Here is a 19,616-nt window from a genome sequence, read left to right on the forward strand (position 1 = left end):
ACAGACATTTCTTGTTTTCTAAAACGAGGCTCAATTACTCAAAAAATGTTGCCTGCTTTGTTGGTTTTAAATGCTTTTATCTCTTTCTGATTTATGGCAGTCTCTTCTATAGAAATGGATCTCTGCTTAACCACCTGTAGGCAGGTGTATCTTTTTTAAGCACAATCCCCAGGAACTGGGATTCATCTGTCAACTGCTCACTTGCAGTCAGGGCATTCAGCATCTTTTATCTCTGTGACCCAGTCAGTGGGTCTATTTAATCATCAATATTTAATTCTATGTGACAACCATGGACCAAAGAAAAAAGAAGAAAAATTTAGTGAAAAATGACCAGCATCTGAATTAAGTGTAAAATAAAAGAAATTAATATTTATCAAATATCTATTTTGGTGTCAGCAGAATAGGCAACATCTTGCAATATCCTTATTTTATTTTATTTTATTCCTTGGAAAACTGAGTGTTCCTTTGCGCAAGTTGCTGAATCTCTTTATCTTTTTTTAAAATGGTGGCTTTATTAGATTAAAAAAAAAACAACCACTTCATATGATGCCAACTTTATTCATGATGTGATTTTTTTGTCATAGTCTCCATGATTTGCATTTTGAAATATTTCTTTTAAACTCTTCAACTCCACTGCTTAGAGGATACTTTGAATTTTGTTTAAAAAATAAATAAATGGACGACTAAATAGAAAAATAAAGAGAAAGATCTGATGGATGGTACATTGTGGTGACCCTAAGTAAGAGAGAACTGAACACATATCTAGTCTCCTGTCTTTTCATGAAGTTAAAAGTGGCTTTTTATATGTGGTACTGGGATTGAACTCAGGGGTACTCTGCTACCAAGCTACATCTTTTTATTTTTTGTATTGAGGCATGGTCTTGCTATGTTGCCCAGGCTGACCTTGAACTGTGATCCTTCTGCCTCAACCTTCAGAGTAGCCGAGATTACAGGTGTGTGCTACTGCATCCAGTGAGGATGGCTTTTTATAAATTTGGTTTTCTCTTTTAAACCCAGAGAATCTTCTCTACAGTTTAGCATATAATTTAAATGCTTCAAAATTCAAACCTAAAATATAAAATATCAGGTAGATAAGTAGTGAATACTTTGGCTTTGATTCATAATTAAAACAGCAAAGTGTTCTAATGATGCTGTTATCTAATGCAAAAGAGACTTCAGGATATTCTGTAGAAAATCATGAAAGAAGTTGGGTGAAGTCATCTTTTACTAGACACAGTCATTTTTAGCTATTTTCCAGGGAGTTCTGAAGATTAACCACAACCATAAGATTGTCTAAGGGAGGCAGCTTCTTGACATGAGCATATTTGAGGAGCAGAACATCTGTCTTGGCAAAGCTGACCAAAGTCAACAGCCATTATTGACAATGCTGAGCATTCAGGTTATGACTAGTAACACCTTTGGAATCTCCAACTTTAAATGCAGCTTCTGCAGTTGGGAATCTTTCAGCTTTTTCTCTACATTAGATATAGGAGCTGTACTTAGGAAAATTTCTTTTACTCCAGGAAGCAATAGAAACTGGTATGGGAATGAAAGATGAATTGTAAGCTCTGATCCTACAAAAATTTGAGAATCAGTGGGAATGGGGCATATACTACATTGTGCTCTAAACTTCATAAATGAGCCAAGAAATGAGGTGCTCCTCCCTGCTGTGCCTGGCCAAGGTAGAGGGCATGACAGCCTGCCAGCACATCCTCCAACTCCCCAACCCCAGGGAATCCCAGCAGATGCAGATAGAATCTGAGCTGCATATCCTGCCATGGATTAGTTTTTGCAGAACAAGTCTGGGGACTCTTTGGCTTGTTTTGTCATCTGCATGTGGGTATTAGAGAAATCATGTAGAAGGAGACTGACTATACATGAAGGATGTCCTTGGGGTATGTTATGTGCCTGAACGTCTCTGATATAGTCACCTAATCTTAGAGGACACTTTCTTAAAAGTAGAAGGGACTGTTCAGGAAATAGTTTATAATACTTTAAATAGTTTATAAATAGTTATAATACTAAGCTTTTGCTCCACTGTGCCATCTTGGCTGATTCCAGTCAAGGGACTAAGCTTAGAGCTTGACTGATAGACTGGTAGAAATTCTTCCTAGGACTCCCCAAAGATGTTCTTCAGATCTTCATATTTATTATTATGATTAGAGGTGACAAACAGATCTTGGTAGACCTAAAGTCCCACTATAAAGGTAAGTTGAATAAGAATTTGGATATCTGAGGATCTCAAACTCAGGATTCAGGGTTTCTTTAGAGTCTTAAAAATTAAGACCCTAGAGAGCTTTTATTTATGTGGGCCATATCTTTTGATATTCGGTTTGATATTTAACATATTAGAACTTGAAATTGAGAAAATATAAAAATTTACTAATTCATGTTGAAATAACAATAATAAACCCACTAAATACTAATGTAAACAATATATTTTTAAGTAAATAACTAAATTTTCCTAAATCAAACACAATTAGGGAGAAGACAGGCTTATTTTATATTTTTTACATTTTTGCAGATCTCTTTATTATTGATAACTGGATTCTCATACCTGTTTTTGCATTAAATCTGTTGTTATTTTATTTTGGTTGAAGTAAATGAAGAAAAGATGACTTTATATAGATTGTTGTATGAAAAAGAAGGGGTTTTAACATACCCTTTCCCTATTGTTGTGAATATTATTTGTTGATGTCACACCGAAATCTACAAGTGGTAGTTTCTTAAAGGTTAACTGCACTGGGACTTACAGAAGACTTTTCATATTTTTATGCTGATAATACCTGATCAGTGCTCACTAAATGCATGTATAGAAATATCACACTGAATTCTATTAATATGTACAATTAATACATGTTAATATAAAATATTTAAAAACCAGAAATTTTAAAATTAAACAAGAGAGGTATTTCATTGTGATTATTTAAAAAAAAAAAAGACAAGTCATCTTTTCTGTTCCAGAATACCTAAAACAGGCCTCAAAAGGTAATAGTACAGCTCTTCACAGGTTCCCAACCTTTATTTCCAGAATGCTCCCAGATTAGCATCTCCTTTGCCTACAAATTCACTAAATATTTTTAAGGGAAGGGGGTCACTCAGTCTGGTTCTTTGTAACATGAAGGACCTCTGCCATAGCTTTATCTTCTCTCTTCTTCTGTCTCTGTTAGAGGCAGACAAAGGCCACACCAAACTTGAATTTTGCTAAGAGCTTTATTGATTAAAATGAGACATGGAGTCAGACAGGAAAGAGCCCAATCTTCGTTAGCCTTGTCACTTCATTTACCTGATAGTTTATATAATGTCAGTGCAAACTCTGTCAGAACTCAATCCAGTGATAGTCCCCCTTTACATGATTTATCTGTACTTTTGAAAGAATGTATTGATGCTTAGTAGGAAGAGAGTAAAGAATCGGCTTCTCATCATGCAAAATGAAATGTTTGGTTGGGCTACAATGGAACATAAGAATAATGCCCAGTAGACATTAAAGGTAAATATAATTATACAGTAAACAGAGTGGCTTTAATATGATGAGCTTTGTGTGTGAGACAGCTGTTCTCTGAGCACCTGCTCAGGACTGTCATTTGCTATAGTCTCTAGCCTTTGCCTGAACCTAACTTCACATAATGGAGAATCCGACTATATTCTCATACCCCTCTGTTACATTTCCTTCCCTTCCTGTCTTTGGTTTATTGTTTCCCAACCTTTGTGACTATGCATAGATGTGTGTGTCCACCAGGGTTTTGAGCTCAGCTACTAGTCTCCCTATTGAGATTTGTCTTATGCAACATCACGAAGCCAAAGGAAAAGAATGTTATTAGCTGGTTATCTGTCCCACTTCTGTACACTTGTGTCTCATTTCATGTGTGTGCCATAGAAGACAAGCCAACCTCACGAAACTCAGGGTCCTATTGGCTTGGTTCCCTTCTGCTTCATTTATGTGGGAAACTCAGTACAGAGTCACTACTCACTGAGAGATCTTGGCAAATGACTTTCTAATTCTTTTCCCCACCTAGAGTGTCAGCCACATTTGACATTTAGTAGAGCCCTCTCAGTATTTTTTCCAGTGGACTTGAGCCATATGGCTATCAGGGCATCTTTTTTTATCCAAAGACCCCAGAGGTGATACCTCACTTTTCTTTGTAGAATAGTTTTTCTTGTTTGGGTTGGTTTCTAGAAAACAAATCTCCTGTTCATTTAGCTTCAGTTTCCAGGGAACGTGCTTGCAGCTGCTCAGTAGATGGACCTCCTGGTTGAAAAGCCTTCTGAAAATGACTAATGAATCCCTCAATGGCTTATCAGCTATTTGCTACCACTCGACTATTGCAGATATGCAGAAGACACATTTACCTTAAAACGCAATGAACACAAGTCCATTTACTTTGGATGCAGGCCAAGAAATTAATCCGATGTCATTTGCAAGTACAGTAACTTCAAGTTCAGAACACTAAAAGTCTATTTTAGGTACTTTTGTTTGAAATGTAGAGATGTGACTTAGTGCTTGTTTGCTTGGATGCTGTAACTTGGGGAGTCCACTTTGTTGCCACAAGTCTCTGCAGGAAAAGAAATAGCTTCCTGGACAAGGCCAGATGCTGAAGTAGAAGACTTGATCCTCATATTTTAGCAGTTACAGTCCATTGTTTGCTTGGCTTCATGTGTCCAACGTGGCTTGAGAAATGACATAGGGGTAATAAACATCTCCTCCCCAAACCGATATTTCCAGGAGAAACAGCTAACATTGAGCAAGGGAGGCTGGGATAAATCTGAAAGGTTGTTTATGCTGTGTGTTTCTGAGAAGAGCCAGATTATCAATAGAACTGTCCCCAGAGAGCACTAATCAATATATCCTCCAGAAGGGGGAGGACCTTGACCAGAGATCAGACTGGAGCTGGAGCAACGCATCTGCAGGAAACCGTTGGGGAACTGAATATATGTGAGGCCTCATGCCATACTTCTTGCATGTGCTTTTCACCTAAAGACACGTCATCCATTAATGAACAAACATTGGCCACCTTCTATGTGTCAGAGAGCCTGTGGAAAAGATTCCTGATCGAACCTTGCATGTCCGAGAGAGGAAATCAGACAGATTCCATGAAGAGGCAACTTCTAAGTTGAATTCTGAAGAATGAAGGTCAGTTAGTGCATTAGGCAGTGCCTCAGGGTTAATATCGCTAAAAACTGAAATAAGAACACAAGGAAAAAAAGGTTATTTGGGAAGTGACCTTGGGAAGTATCAGCATGGGGTCAGGGAAGAGAAGGGAAGGCTGCCAATGAAGGGTTTATTATTGTTAAGTAACCACCATGAGTTCCCTGGGCTTGGGCTTGGTAGGGCTGTTGGGGGAAGGTGCCATGCCATGCTTCAGAGTTGTCCCACCTGAGGAGAAGGAAATGGGGTATTCATCCACCAACTTCCATCAGTCTTCAGTTGATTATTCTTGAGGTGCATATACTTATCTGGCAAACCCATGGGAAAAATGAGAAGAGTTTTAGAAGTATCGGGAACTTAGCTAAAAAATAAAAAAAAAAGGTTGTCTTTTAGTCTAAATCAAAATAGTACCTTGGCTTCAGATTAAGTTTTCCCATTTTGGTATCTCTGACCTGCTCCTGCTTACTGAATTTTTATGGGCAGAACTCCATGTACAAGTCAGCCTGCTGACCCTCTACCTGGACTTCAAATTGGCCAATGCAAGTCTATCACAGGGCTTTGAACTTTTGTCTGGAACATCCTGCCTGGGTCATTCAACGATGACTCCTGCTTTTAGATCTCAGTGCTAGTGCTGCCTCCCTAGACATGTCTCCTCTGACCTGTTGACCTAAGAAAACCTTTGAACCCCCCTTTCCAACCCCTTATAAGGTTTTATTTTCTCTATACCATGTATCACTCTGTAATGTTATATAGTTATGTGATTACTTTTCTATTTTCTGTCTTCTTCATTTGCCAGGGGCTTGGCCTTCTTCACCATTGTATACCCAGCCCCTGGGATAATGAATGAATGAGTGGACACACGAGTGATTGAGTGAATGAATGAAATGTTCAGCACCATGTTTGCCACAGAGAGGTCTTGGTAAATCAAACTTTCTATTATATTGAATTAAAGGAGGAAGGAGAACTCATTGTAAAGTCTACCACAAAATCCTCTGGCCTGATTTTAGATTTATCCTCCTGTTGATAACTGTCTCTCTTCATTTAATTTCCTTCCTGAGCTTGCCATGTACAGATTTTCTTCTCTGTTGCTATTTTCCTTTCTTTCTCTCCTTGTCTTTGTTCCTGGGAGCCCAGGGCTCCCTCCCTACAGTAAGCTGTCAAGACAAGGAACACTCTGGCAGCAATGATTGATGTCAGGTGAACGACTCCCAATGATTTTTTTTTGTGCCCGTGTTTATTTAGTAGGTTTAAGTTTCATTTAATCCTGAGGAAAGGTCCTGGATGTGGACTGGCGATCCACAGACCTGAAAAGGGCCTGCAGGCTTGGTTTGCTTTTGATAAGCTCTGAGTTGTTGGATTCTTATTTAAAAGGGTTGGGCCCACCCACCCAGCTCTGTTCCTTTCTCTTCTAAGACCTGGTGAAACCCATTCTCCTCAGTTCACCTCTTGCTGGCAGGAGAGAGTTCCTTCCTGCAAATAGACTCCTGCCCACTTGCAAAGCAGCAAACCACTGTGAACTTTGCACTGTGATTTTAAAGAGGGGTCTCCAAGGGGCAGCAGGGTCCCCTCACCTAAGGAGGTACACGAACAAGTCAGTTTCTGACATGCAGAGTTGCATAACTGAAATGCTTCCAACGCCAAATGACAATGTAACCAATGCAGTAGTGAGTGCTAGAGATAGTGTCCAGTGGACAGAGCATGCCCAGGCTTGACAAGGTGATCTCAGGCTGGGATTGGGGAGTTGATACTGTGGGCTTTGTTGACATGTTGCACAGAAGAGGTCAGATGAATGTGCAAAATATCTTGATTTCTAACTGAATTGATTTCTAATTCAATTTTTAAAAATCTTATGCATGATAAAAAGCAAATCACTGAGCCCCTAGCCTATGACCTCCAAACACTTGATGAAGGATATTTACTGGGGTCTTACTAAAGTAATTTACTATTGCATTTTCTTATTTATTAAGATAATTACTATTCTCATAGAAAACTTTTCTTGCAAAAAAATACAGAAAGATGAATAATAGATTAAAAGTTCCCCGTAAAATTGCCCTTAAAGGAAAACTACTGCAATCATCTTAAGAGTATAAGGCTCCGCTCCTATTTCAAAGCATAGATGTACAGACTCCCTGTTGTGAATTCTCCTCTGACTCAAGTAGAGTCGAATGGGGGACAGGAACAGCTGTTAGTATAAGAGATTTGCAGAAGAAATTGCTCTGAGCTGCATGTTAAGGGTTGATGGGAAAGTTTAGGACAGCATGAAACAACAGGTCAGCTTCTGAGGGCAGAGGAGGGGGCAGGTGAAGAAGTCCTGTGTAGGGGAGAGATTTAGGGCAGAAGTGACAAGCCAGTGGACTTCATCCCCTTCCCACATGCCTTCTGGGATCAAGGACTCTCTGGGGCCTCCATTGACCCTGGGAATGCGGGAATGGATATTTGCAAATCCAAAGGGTCCATTGTGTAATAGGACAAAGGTGTCCAACTCAACTTTCCTCTTTTAGGAAAGTGTCCACAGTGTTTTTAAACACTAGGAAATATCAAAATAGTTCTTAAATGGTGATATTCTTCCATTGCTGAATGCGTACCTTGGTTGTGTAGAAAGGCATATATTTCTGGGCAAGAAGAGCTGTCAAGACAAGAACTGCAATTCTCTTGTCCAATATCCACATAACAGAAGAAATTTTCATGCCTTCTGTTAAACTTATTGGATTAGGTAGAATTCCAATTTTGCTTTGTTTTGCCAACTATGGTGGTATGTGTAAGTGCAGAGCCAACTTTTGGACTTTTTCATACCATAGAATGAAAGGATGGATTTCTAGGACAACATAGAAGGGAAGGCAAAAAAAAAAAATGGACTTATAAGATATAAAGAAGCTGATCACTTCATGGAGTATAGGACCATGAAAATCAGTGATATAGAGATGAGAAATGACTGAGATATCATTTTAAATTGCTTAGTTTGGGTCACCCTGTCCTGTGGTGCCCAAATACTCTCTGATGTTTAATTCATTATCAAATGCTTTATGCCTGTGAATTTCACAAAATGGACATAGATGTAGGGGACATGTAATAATACTGGAATGAAACTTGGAGACAAATAGGAGGTGGAACTGGAGCCTGGAGAATGTTTCCCTTGAGAACATAAGCCTTCAGGAATTCATAGATATATTGGAGAGCTATGGATTCACAGAGATCTGGGACCAAAATTTAATGTGATTCGACCTGAGTTGGAGAGTCTGAGAGATCTGACATTAGACTTTGTGATCTCCGCTGCTCAGCTGGTAGGCAGCAGCAGCATATGGCATACATTTCAGAATGAGGCATTCAATTAAAAGTGAAATGTGTTCTTTGATATCGAAGCCAATATCCCCACCTCATCCAAACTGGTGTTATTTGTGCAGGCAAAGCAGAGGTGGGGAGAAAACCAAATGCACACACAGCCAAGCGAAGGTCAGCCTTGATTATATCAAGTGGGTAATTTAAGACAGGCTTTGCACTTTGCAAAGCAGCGGTACTATTTGCCTCTTTTCAAAGTTCATATTTGAGAATAACTGAGTTCGTGCATGAGTGAGTGATGGAAATTTATGTCAGGAGGAGGTCTTTGGCATGGTAGTTATCTCCAGTTTTTTATGGCCAAGTATCCCATAATTTATATGAATAGCATATGACCTAACATATGAATGCATTTATTATTTTTATTAGTGCATTTTTAATTATGCAGAATAATGGGTTTCATTATGGCATATTCATATATATATATATATATATATATATATATATATATATATATATGAATATAATATATACATATATTCATATAACACACTTTCAACATACCCACTCACTATTACCTTCCTTTACCCCTATCCCCTTCCTCTTCTCTGAAAGTATAAGATACCATTAAGTCACGATTTTTTTCAAATAATGTGATAAAAATACTTAGAAGATGTAATATTTTCTTTTCACACTCCAGTGGGTTTGTTTTTGTACTTCCTGGGGTCCAAGAACCACTTGGAATACACCAAGGAATAATAGAACCTGTCTTTGGAACAGACACATAGATTGTTGTAGGGAATATATGGACTGGGCCAGGAGGACACAGGGAGGGTAAAGGGTGTAAGCGAAGATGGGAGAGTTGAGGATCTCTCTTTGTTGTCATTTTTACGTATTGTCATTAAATGTTCGTGTGAAGCATTTTGAGATATGCATACCTATTTGCAAAATGTTTGAGGTATTTGTGCAAGTCCTCCAGCGAGGTGTTCACCCTTCAGCCAGGCTAATCATAGAATGGATACATCATTTTCTGGTGGTAGAGAATCAGTAAATCATCTTGGACTTCTTCACTATTTCTATCACTAAAGAACAGGATGTTTCCCAGGGGCACCAATGACGGGGTCCCCACAGTCACTATGAGGTGTAATTAAGAGGAAAGTTCATAGATATGTGCATGTAAGAACATAGAAGAACAAGGTCCATACTGATTTTAACTTTGTGTAAAGGAAAGAAGAAGTAACATTCGTAGTTGTTATTTTTGCTCCCTTTACAAAAGCTATGTGGGGTGGACTCATGAAAGTCAAGAGCAGCATGCTGCCCCTTCTACTCTCCCCAAGATTTTGATGAAATTATATCTTTTGGGGGGGCTTAGTCATCACTAGAGTCAACAATTTATTAAGCTCTTAATAGCACTGTTGTGTAGTAGGGGAGATAGAGGAAAAGTGAGAGAAAAAGTAAAAAGCATCGCTTCATCTTTTCAAGGAACTCTTTGATTAAAAAAAGAAAACACATCTTTCGACACCCCCCACTCCAGGAACGACACCTGAAGAAATTTTGGTTATGTGCTTTAGATCATAAGGTGACTCATAATTATTACAGAGGATCCAAGAAAGTGACATGAGTCAGGAAGAATCACCTGGGTCCAGTGTGCTCCACAAGTGCTCTGATTTCATTCTCAGAATCACACTGAGAAGAAGAGTTTCTCATCTTTATTTCTCAGGTGAGAAACTGAGGTTGAGGGTGGTTCCATGCTTCCCCAGACAACCAGCACAGGGCGGGTGGAACTGGAATAAGATGCAAGGCAGAGATGCTGTGACAGCAAGTCACGACAGACACTGCTGAAGGGAAATGCTCAGAATGACTTCCATCTCTTTGTGTTTTGGTAGATCCAAAAGTTGAACTAAATTTTGCAGAGTGGGTTGATGTGAAGTGATGGTGAGGAGAGGGAGACAGGCATCACCCAGAAAAGGTGTGTAAGAGAGTGGATGGGATCAGGAAAATAAAAACAAAAGGCAGAATTGACCAAACCAGAATATGTATTCAAGTAATATGCAGTGGTGCAAGGGCTGATAACTAACTGGAACAATAGATTTTTTTCATCTATATTTATATCTATCTATCTATCTATCTATCTATCTATCTATCTATCTATTATATCTCCATATTCCAAAATGTTTATGGAGTCTAAACATTAAATATAATTAATAAGAAGTTTAAGAATCATGCAGAAAAAGGCCACAGGTGCCCTTTATCAAAAGTCCCAGCTTAAATTCCCTGTAGTTTTTAGACTCCTGACAGGCAATGCAAAAAGGGCAACTCTGCACAACAGATTATACAATTTTCATGTGATAAAAAATAATTATAACAGTTTTAAGAGAGTTCTTCAGATCTGATTTGTTTAAGTTTTGTGTGTATGTGTGTGTGTGTGTGTGTGTGCACAACTTTATAAGTAAAACAGTGATACATAATGGATCAACTCTTAGGCAGGTTTCTTTTCCAAATTGTGGATCTCTCTGCTGTTACCATTCTGAATACCTCAGAAAGGGTGGTGGTACTAAAGAGGATGTTTATCAATATGGAGGCCTTGGGGATGTGCATTCAGATTCCCCCTTAAGTGAAGCTCTCTGTCCAAAGGCAAGAATTGGGGTGAATTTAGAACCTCCAGATGTACCTCAGCTCTTGAGCTTTTCCAGGGTGGCCCATGGCCAATTCTGGAACACAGCAGTGGTGCAACGGCTGAGCAACGCTACCCAGCATGAAATTCTTTCAATGGACCATCTTTGCACTAGGCTCCCTGTGAGTTGGACATTGACTTTGCCAGGTCTGTGCTGTGGTCAGATTACCCCTCCCAATTTACTTCCTTCCTTTTATTTGATGCTGTTATCCCCCAATAAACTTTGCATGTCTAACTTCACCTCCATGTCAGCTTCTCAGAACACTGAACCAGTAACAGTAATTTCTTGGGAGTAATATTCCTAATATTCTTGTAAGGAATGTGATGCAGGTGGTCCTTTCTATCACCGTAAACTGGTTTTAGAGACTTGCCTTTCTTTTTTATAAACTGCCGTAAATGCCTGCAGTTTGTTCTGATCAGAGGGAGACCTTTCTATGTTAGAGACTCCCTAATGAGACTCAATAAAACTTCTGGGGAAAAATACCTTGGGTACTTTTTATTTTGTTCTTTTGTTTGATTGACATTGTTTTTTTTTTTTTTTTTAAACCCTTCCAGCCATGGGTAACACATTTAAAAATCTGTCCTCTTCTCTAAATGTGAAATTATTATTATTTTTTCTTGAACTTGGCAATTTAGCATTAGCTTTCACTCACATTAGTTCAATGACAGTCACTATAGCTTGATAAGGTAGGAAATCATCTTTTAGTAGCCTTCAAGGAAGAGATTCATAGAGCACACATGACTTGTCCAAGTTTTTGCTGAAAGACAACTGAAGATGGAGATTTCAGTTTAGATCTTTTCACACCAAATCCTGAATCCCAAAGACCTTGTCTAGAAGATGACTTATTCTGAAGACGGGAAACTCAAGCTGAGGCCTGACAGTGGTGACCACAAATTGCCTCTGGTTAGAATGCAACTGTCCCACCCCCTAAAAATGCACCTTAACTCACAAAGGAGGTAATTAATTTTCATGAAGAAAAGGATCTCAAGATGATGTAGGTTTCAATCTTCCTTCTGGAGATTGCTGTTGATTGCCATTAATTGACTCACACATCTCTCCTGCTGCTGAAATGTGTTGATTCCTAGTAGGCTGGCCCTACTGTGTTCGTAATAGGGGCCATGTCTTACCAAGAACAATCACATCTTCGCCTTTCATAACGTAAGTAAAAACTGGCCAAAAGTTTCACACACACACACACACACACACACACACACGCACACACACACAATCTTAAAGCAGAAATCCACCAAGACCTTGTTCCAAATATCTCTGGACAGGAATAGGCTGAGACCCTCTTGGCCTTTTAACCCACACAATAAGGGCCTCACTGAGCGGCTGCTAGAGTCTTGAAAAAGAGGGATGCTCCAAAGCTGACAGGCCACCAGGAGGGCATAGCTTTTAATTTAACCTGACAATGTAGTCATTACATGCTTTCTCTTCCTGCTTGCCTGCAAGAACAAAGGAGATTTCTCCCTGGAAGAATGTCAAGGAGCCCCACGGATACACCCCTTGGTCCCTGTCACTCCCACCCTCATCCCAAGAAAAGGAAATAAAGATGTAAATTCATTTCTTCACAAACAGAGACTTGGAATAAGGTGGTCAGAATGAGATGATTTTCTTTTCTCCCTGAGGAAAAAAAAATCATAAAAACCCTTCCCTGTAGCTCTGGATACAGGAAAAACGCAATGTAGCCTTCGGTTTTTGTTCAATACTCCTGTAGACTCAGAGAAGTTCTGCTTCTTACCCTCAGCCCTTACTTCCATCATGATTTAAAATCAATCGAGTAATGTGGACCTCGCGCCACTCGTATTACTGGAAATCCACGCAGAGAAACATCCACTTGTCCCCCCACCCCCCGCCCCAAGTATCTGGTGAAGCTTTAACTAAAGATTCGTTGGGCTGTACAATGTGTGTGAGTGATCTCTCCAAAGCTCCACATATTTATGACCAGGCAAGCCGGAGGCCACAGCACCTAATGCTGCACTTGGCCATCTGGCTTTCACTCTCCTTGACAATGGATGGCTGGAGGGGAGAACTGTTTAACTGTTTACTACTTCAAGACATTTTAAAAGGTAATGAATGTACAAACAACGTGGGGAAAAGAGCCCTCTGTAAGGTGGCTTAGAGTCGGGATAGAAAATTCAAACAATATTAGCCTCAAAAAGTCAACATTAGACGCCCTTCTACTAAGGGCCTACAAACAAACAGAGTTACTCTGTACACACATTAACAAACGCAACTCCACGCTGCTGTGGCTTTCACCTTCTCAGAGCCTCGAGTTCAAACATGCGTTTGCACAGGACTCGGAAGATTCTGGAACTGAGGAGGGGCTTCATCTTCTAAGAGCTTTCAGTATCAGGACTTTCCCACCTGACTTGTTCAGGGTGAATGAGGGCCGGGGAGAAACTCAAGTTCAGGCAGGGCTGGGATGCATTTGACCCTAAGACTAAGCCAGTTCATGTGGGGTCTAGGAAGGGCTTTTGGACTTTTACAGTTCCTCACAGTTCATCCAAAGGGCTCCATGCCACACACCTCTGTGCCCATACTCCTATATATCACATAGTTAAAAGGCAGAGGTTACCCTTTAAAAAAGTAAATAATAATGGGAAAGGAATCCACCATCTGTCCTTATCCTGCTACTCACCAAGCCAAAAAAAAAAAAAAGGTTTTGCTGTCCTTTCAAGTATTGAATGGTCAATTCTAATATTTTCATTTTTTTTCCTCTTATGTGAAAGATCTAGTTCCTAGCTATTTAAAGATTGTCCTCAAAGCAGTGAAACTTGAGAACATCATGTTAAGTGAAATAAGCCAGATTCAAAAAATCAAGAGCTGTATGCTTTCTCTCATATGTGGAAATTAGAGAGGAAAAAGGGGAAAAAAGAGGGGGCGAGGAATCTCATGAAAAGAAAAGGGACACCAGTTAGACAGAGTACAGTAAGAGGCTGGGGTGGAGCCAAAAGAAAGGAAAGGTACTGGGGCATGAAATAGATCAAATTTTGCTACATTCATGTACAAATATGTAGCAATGAGTTTCACTGTTATGTATAATGATAATGTGCCGCAGTCTGGCTGGGCACAAATCACGAGCCATTGAAGCAGGAACAAACTTTATTTTTAAACTGCAGGAAAACACTTCACACAGCTCCCGGGGAATCCTCCCGAACAAACGAGGCTTGTCCAGGAACCCCCAGCCGGAAATATCTCTCCCGGGAAATCCCTCCTCCTGCACTTCCCCAACCAATGGGAACTCTCGGGGAATCCCCGGAAATCCCCATGAGAACTCCAAAATAGTGCGAGAACTCAAAAGTTGCGGCAGAGGCGGATAGTAATGCCTCGCCTGTCTATCAATACTGTTGGCAAAATGCCAGGGGCCATACAGACTCGGCAGTGGCTCTCAGCAATAATGCACCAATAAAGTTTTTAAAATGTTAAAAATAAGTAAAGAGTGTCATTTTCCTAATCAGCCAAGTGTTTGCTTATTATAAATGAGGCTACTTGGTTTCTTACACATTTTTCTAGAAGCATGAAATTACATGATTTCAGAGGAGACTCAGTTAGCTACTCAATTATCAAGAGTAGTCTATATGCTGGAATGTCTATCCTTCTTAATTCTGCCAAACAGAATCTACCAGGCGACATGGCTATAAAGATGTGTTTGAAAATCATTGTGCTTTTCCATTTTGATTTCATGTGCTGAACCCCACCCCTTATAAAATCTAAAACAGTATCATCTCCCTTTAGAGTTTTCACATTTTTTTGAAAAAGGATCTCACTCTCTGCCATAAGATATCAAGAAGAAGTGAAACAAGAAACAGAAAGGATATTGTTCAAAAATACCTTTTCCGTATTAATTGACCACAGGGTTCTTTCTAGCCTGTTCTTTGGAATGCAATTATGCAACAAGGCAAAATTTAATATTGGAATCAATAGAGTCCCACCCTTTTATAATACCAGGTCTTAACTCCATTGATTTTTTTGGCTGGCTGCACAAACTTAGTTATGCACATAAGAATTTCATGGCACAAGGAAGAGACATTGACTTTTCCTTCTTTCAGTGAACAATAAAAACAGTAATTGTGAGCTCACAAAATGGAAGGCTCATCCTCAGCCTTTAGAAACCATACAAGCGGAAGGCAATGTATATCTTCAGATTATTTTAACAAATTCAAAAAGAGAATCTGCAAAATGTGGAGAGAGAAATGTAGTATCTTAGTTTTTGCATTATCAACATGGCATGATTAAGGTTGCTGGAAGGATGTTTTTGAACAATTCTTTTCACTATGGCACATTTCTCCCCAGGAAATTTTCTTGCAAAAAGGCATGTCTTTAAAAAAAAAAAAATGCCTTCTAATTGTGATTGGCTTAACGCCTCTCCAGAGCAGGTCAATAGCACACCCAGTGCAGGTGGCCTGCTGGCCGCTCCCCTCCCAGTGTCTGATAAAGCAAGCCTCTTCCCTGGATCAAGGTATTAAGGTTTGGGTTATTTGTATTGATTTTATGTGCCGCCATGCTGCGCCAGCCATGCTCATATCTATGGTTCACAAATTCCTCTTTAAAATGTCACCGCCGTTTCATTTCCTCTGCCATCAATACTGCAGCCAGAGGGGCTGCTTGTTAACCTCAAAGGCTGTGGTCTTGTCAGATGCGTGGGGGTGGGGGTACTGTATATTCTCAAAGTTTTCACCCATAACAGCAATGCAAGATTGGATGGTCCACAAGATTGAGAGAGAGAGAGGGAGAGAGAAAGAGAGAGAGAGAATAATAGAAAAGAAAAAAGAAGTCTAAGAAAGACAAAAGAAAACTTTCAAATATTTTTCTCTGATATTTGAAATGTTTCCCCAGTGCCCAGGAAACTCTTAGAAATGGATAGGCCCTCTAGTGGTTGATAGGAGAGCTCAGAAACAACTAGTGACTCATTAGATACTATCTGATCTCGCTTGGGAGTATAGCCACACCCACAAACAGGTGTGTGCAGAGGAATTTCTATACCTAAACACAGCCATTACTAACTACCCCCATACCCTCAATTCTGCTTAAAATAAATCTTAAAGACATTTGAATTTCCTGATAATTTGTAATCAATAAAGATTTTCCCTGGAAGTTCTAAAGTAAGTAAGTCCTTCTCAGTGAAATAGGTAAACTCAGCCATCTAATAATTTTAAATAGATACTTTCCCTTCCCTGCCTGGAATAAAACTAGCTTTAACTGGAGGCCAGACAGAAATCTACACACAGGCACAGTCATGACTGTATTTATCAGTCTACGGTGATCCTTCAACAAACATGCAGTGGGTAAAAATAAAACACATGTTTTCCCTTATTTCTCTGTAAGCGCTTACTTAAGGTTTTATTATATTTGGCCATGGGACATTCAGTAAACTTACTGATGATATCAAAGAATGATTTTACAAACAGTAAAAGTTACACTATTGACACCTCCAAATTCTGGAGTATTTACATTGTGTTAGGTGCACACTTGCTCAGGGAGATTAACAAACATTACTAGAAAGGCTGTGGCCAAATCCACCGTGGTTGTTTATAAAACCTTTACAACTCATCAGCTTCCACTAACACACTGGCACTGTTCAATTACCATCAGTTTTAGAGAGCCTTAGCAAAACATCTAGTGCCCATGTAAATAGACAAATCTGAAAACTAGCTGGTCTGTTGGCTTACATACTGTAGGTAATGTTTTCTTTTGCTCAAATTTGTTCTGGAAACTAATCACGCTCTGATAAAGCCATCTGCAAATATGAGAAAGATTGACACCCACATGTCAAAGTTTACACAGCCTGACCAAGTGTACATATAGTACAGATGATGTAAGGGCTCTGCTGTACAGAGCTTCTCCGGGGCCATGTTGGAATGAAGCTCTCTGGAGAGAATGCCCAGGTTAAAGCAAAACTTTTCAGTTTCCTTACCAAACTAAAACTCTTCCAAAGAGCTGGGTGCTCTCTTCAATGTTTATCACAGAACCTTAACTTCATTCCTCCAGCATTATCTAGAACTGCAGGATGATTATCACTTAACTGATTCCAGATGCAATTGCTTTTCTACACATCACTAAAACTTTACTTTTCAGAAAATGATGTCAACTTATTGTCCACACGCTAGAAAGAATAGCATTAAACACTACTGACAGTAATGATATGTAATAACGTGTCTGGTGATTCACAAGTGAGCAACTTTTGACTGTGCATTATTTAATTTGTAAGAAGGACTTTATATGTAGACTTGTCCAACCATGTTGAAAGAAAACCTAGAAGGAAATCTGAATCCAAAGTTGATGGAGTACTGGAAATGATGGAACACAAGAAGAGTTCATCTGCATTTTACTTTCGTAATTAACCCTTCTGATTTAGAAGTAAATAGAATAGAAAAGAGTTCTCTTCTTGTTGATGGTTGTCCATGTTTCACAGAAATAAACACAGTGGCTCTGTTGGGTGTTCCTGATCTCCCTCTTGGGCAACATAATGAAAAATGCAATCAATAGCCATGTGGAAGTGTTCATTTATTTTGGTTCCTGATGTTCACTCCTTCCTAAGAGCTCAGAAATAATATGTTTGAAGTTTTATTCTCAAATTTTCTAGGTATCAACTACAACTTCCCTTGTTAATCATTTCCAGAATATAGCCCAGTAATTCTTTGAGGAATATGACAAGATTTTCTTCCCTCTAGTCTTTGGACAATTCGTATGATTTTTTTGTTTTGAGTGAACAAGTATGGGTCTATCTTTTCATCTGCAAACTCTTTCACTTCCCATTAAAAAATTGAATAATTTCTTAACACTTAGCTGATTCTAGATTTTGATTCTGTCTTTCAAATTACCGATTTCCAGATCATTCTTCTTGATAGATTGTTAAATCTGTGCTCAGCAACAGGGTCATAACTTCTTGTTTTTTACCTAAATATTGCAAAATAAAACCCTCTGGTGGTCCTTAGGTTTTTCTTTTTTTGGAAAGCATGACTAACATCTAGTCTTTTTGTTTACTAGGAGTTCTCTGATGATGGCAAAGTTTGGCATTGGTCTCTGCCCATCTTCTATATATTTTAAAGATATGAGCACAGCAGAAACCTCTTTGTTCAGCCACAGTCAATTGTTTAGCTGCCTTTATCTTTACAAATTCATATATTCCCACATTTTCCAAGTCTTATAACCAATAACTCTTATATCTCGTTTAATTGCAAATCTTCATGAGTAAAACCCATACCAATTAACCACTCTTGCTATTTCAAATACTAATTCTATTTGCCAAAATGTATTTAACTAACTTTCCAAGAAGTTCGTAATGACACATTCTTATATTATATTGTATGTATGTCTCTTTCATTCTTGCCCAATCATTTGAGCTGTCTTTGATCCTATAATTATAGAATCCTATAGCCTCTTTTGTACTTCCCTACATGCATTGATATGAAATGTGTAACTATTTTACAATGATTCTTATCAAACAGAAGCCTCTTCTACGTTAGCTCAAAACTTAATTCCCAATTTCCTCCTCCCAAAGAATAAATGATCTTTGTCCCCATGTGAATAACTGGATCATGGAGGTAGGACAGCTTCACAGTTACTAGGCAATTCTCCCTTAGAGGAGGTGGTTAAGGGCAGGATGGTAATTCTCACTTCTGAGGGAATGGGCTTGATTGGGAGTGGCAAGGACTTAACATTTGTTAATGCTTGAGCCACGTCAGACCCTGGTTTGGGTGCCTTATGTTATTATCTCTTATCTATTCTCTTCTGCCTCCTGATCTACTCTCATGCCACTCATCCCCTGGCTTATGGATGAATTTGGTACAAAGACCAATTCCTTTGAGGCCTGGTGTAGTTTGGCTTCTGCCAACATCGGCAGCTTCAATTTTTTTCCCTCCATATTTGGGTTTTCACCCCTTTGTGCCCTCTCTGTTTCCATTGGCCATAAGTGTTTGGTTTGCTTATATAACCCTGAGCCTAGTCCAATGCTAGTAGACTCTTTAGCAGCTTATTTAGTAGATGCTAAATAAACATTTAAACAAACAAGCAAATGCATTTAAGCTTTTCAACAATCCAAAAATGAGGAAATAGAGGATGAGATGTGTTCAGTCACATGCCCAAGCCTCAGCTAAGAACAAGCAGAAGTTAACAATGTCTCATTTAGATTTCTCAAAAGGTCCACATTAAAACTCCTTGTAGACAAAGAAGCTCACACTGATGAACTGTGCTCCTCTAATGCAATGTAGGGATAAGCAGGGAATATGCCCGCTGACTGCATCCTGAAGCAATTTTCTTTCCCCTGAGTTGTGTTTGCCGCCCATGGTGTTCCTTTAGAGGTTTTATTTATCTGTGGATTTTCTTTGAAGAAAGGCAGCCAGAGGATGTTTTTTAGAAGCCAAGGTGAGAATTAGTAAGATGCTTTGACATGGCACCTTTTATAACATTGAAAAATGATCATTAGACTCGCTCTCAAGGATAAGGGATTTGCATTTGGCGTGCATTGTGCAAACAGGGCTTTTGTTGATTTATCAACAGGACTTCGCTTGGGGTTT

Source organism: Marmota flaviventris, chromosome 2 (assembly GCF_047511675.1).
Source record: "Marmota flaviventris isolate mMarFla1 chromosome 2, mMarFla1.hap1, whole genome shotgun sequence".
NCBI lineage: Eukaryota > Metazoa > Chordata > Mammalia > Rodentia > Sciuridae > Marmota > Marmota flaviventris.